Source organism: Mandrillus leucophaeus, unplaced genomic scaffold (genome assembly GCF_000951045.1).
Source record: "Mandrillus leucophaeus isolate KB7577 unplaced genomic scaffold, Mleu.le_1.0 Scaffold270, whole genome shotgun sequence".
In the NCBI taxonomy this organism is placed as follows: Eukaryota; Metazoa; Chordata; class Mammalia; order Primates; family Cercopithecidae; genus Mandrillus; species Mandrillus leucophaeus.
The window spans coordinates 96,857-99,594 of NW_012102810.1; the positions used below are offsets into that span (position 1 = coordinate 96,857).

The 2,738-nt window shown below is 33.5% G+C and overlaps 1 pseudogene; it reads right to left on the bottom strand.

The window, feature by feature from the left end:
* Positions 1 to 1,520: 1,520 nt before the first annotated feature.
* Positions 1,521 to 2,738, bottom strand: part of LOC105542927 — a 26,208-nt pseudogene continuing 24,990 nt past the window's right edge.

Here is a 2,738-nt window from a genome sequence, read left to right on the forward strand (position 1 = left end):
CACAAAAGTAGAGCTAAGAAATAAGATAATTTTCTGGAATATTCCATTAAACATTCTTCTCTGATTAAATATGGCTTGCCTCACCATGGCAACATAAACCACTGAAAAATACTGTTTATCCGAAGAATAGTCTCTCAACTTGTGGGATAAATGATGCATAATTCTTAACAGTATTATTATGAGAAAAAAACGTAATTATAAGAAAAACATTGCAGAATGACAGTCACAGTTTTAAAAATAAGCATATTATAAAGATAATAAAATTATAATAAAACTAATTATAATGAACATATAAAATAAGTCTTCCAAGGAAATTAGTATCATAAAACAATTTATATTATTTAACCAGCTATAGATTCACTGTTGGCATGTTACATTTAATACTTACTTGACTTTTGATTTGAAATAATTTCTTCATTAAATCTGGTATTTCATCTTTGAGATTAATGTGATACTGTGACGTAACCTCTAGTGAAGCTTCAGACACACAGTTTATTGAGATCAGCCAATTTTTTTAAGTTGTCTCACAATGACCTGACATGTTTGTTATTGATTTTGTAAGTCATCTTACCAAATTAACATTATTTACTTTCAAAACTATCCCCAAATATATTAATTCACCTTATTTTCTTTATGTGTACACATTCATGCTTATTACTGAATCCACTTAAGGACACAAGAAGGTGTTATCTTCCTGCCAGACTGGTCCTCTCTTACTAGACACCAGATTCATCCCACTAGTCATTTGTCCCCTAATGAATCTGCAATGCTTCACAACATACTGAAGTCTCAAAAAAATATGTGGGCAGGACTAGTGGGGGTAAATTCTACACAGTGGAATGAATGTTTTATTAGCAACACAAATCAACATCCCAGTTCCTCACATATTCAATCACCTGCTGAAATGTTTCCAATAGATTTCTATCTCCAAAAACAAGTATTTTTGTTTCAAAGGCTTTAGAGGCCCCAGGTAACCTGGTCTCCATATCCCTCCTGGCCTCAGCTGCTATGTTTCTCTCCTCTACTCACTTCTTTTGTGCTATACATGAACCCTGCCACACCCCTGAATTGAAAAATGGGGATCCAATGCAAAGTTAATAAATCACAGATAGCTACAATGATCTTTCTCTGGGACAAAGTTCTATCCACATGATAGTCTTTGAGCCTTGAAATAGAAATTATGAGCAAATTATTTGTAACAATATTCAAAGTAAATTATAAATACCAGTGGGATGATTAAATCAAATTTTGATATTACTAAAATTTACTATATTTGTCCTAAGCTATTATTTAATAAAATGCAGATGTCTTTAAAAAATTGAGAGGTTATAACAATACATAATTTGAGATTCAAATATGTTCAGATTTAAGTCAAATTGACATAAATGAAAATAAAATTATACCAACTAAAATATACAAAAAGCTACTGAAAAAAAGTATTATTACAAGATGCAGAAATGTACACTTCAAAATATACTTCAAATACACTTCAGTTCCTCTGGAAAATTTAGAATTAACTATCAAAGTAAATTGCTGAATTGAATCTCAATTTCAAAATACTCATTCCTGATATGGGCATTCCCATTTATCTGCTTCACTGTGGTCATACAATACAGCCACAAAGAGACATTAAAACCTTTATTTCAGTAGTATAAGCCAATGTCATTAATGTTAATCTATTAAAAAATCTTTAAACTCTTAAAATTTCATCAGCGACACAATGTCTATACTCAAAGTAAAACATCTCTCGGCTTTAACTTTCATTTGGTGGAAATGAGGCATGTTTCTAAGCTGATACAGTAAATACATTTATCATCTATATATGTATTCAACTAGATTCAGCATTTAGCCAAGGCCAAACATGACTTTAAATTTTCTTTCAGAAAGGTTGAAAAATATTTATATTTTTTGATACTTCTCTTTCTGCTTTCTCTTTTTCATATCGATATATACCTTCTTTTAAATGGTTACAGTCATTAAATACTTCCTCATTTTTCTCTTTTAGGAGATAATGTTGCTTTTTCCTTTCAAAAAACCGAATATTAATTATTATCTTGCTTTTGTTATGTTACCAGCTTTCTTATGCGCATGAACTAATTGCTGTCGAAGCTGCATTTGACACTGTATTCCACTTAGGTCTCTTTGTGCATCTTTTAAAATCAATGTATTTTCTCTTAGAGCATCTCCTGCATAATTGAGATTAAGTTTTAGGCTTTTGGAATTCCTTTGAGCTTCAGAAAGTGGTTGATGAAGCTTCTAATTGTTATATATTATATTATTCATATCAGCATTCATTTTTTCTTGCACATGAGCATCTCCTGCACTCTGGAAAGCAAGTTCTTAGTTTTTTCTTTTTTTTTTTTTTTTGAGGGGAGACAGCATCTGACTCTGTCACCAGGCTGGAGCACAGTGGCACAATCTCAGCTCACTGCAAGCTCCACCTCCCAGGTTCAAGCGATTCTCCTGCCTCAGCCTCCTGAGTACCTGGGACTACAGGCACGTGCCACCACACCCAGCTAATTTTTGTACTTTTAGTAGAGACAGAGTTTCACCATGTTGGCCAGGCTGGTCTTGAACTCCTGACCTCAGGTGATCCACCCGCCTCAGCCTCCCAAAGTGCTGGGATTATAGGCATGAGCCACCATGTCTGACCCAAAAGCAGATCAGAATTATAAACTCTTTTTCCCTGGCTTGTGGAGATGCCTGCCACGTACTGACCAAACTAAAATGAAACCATG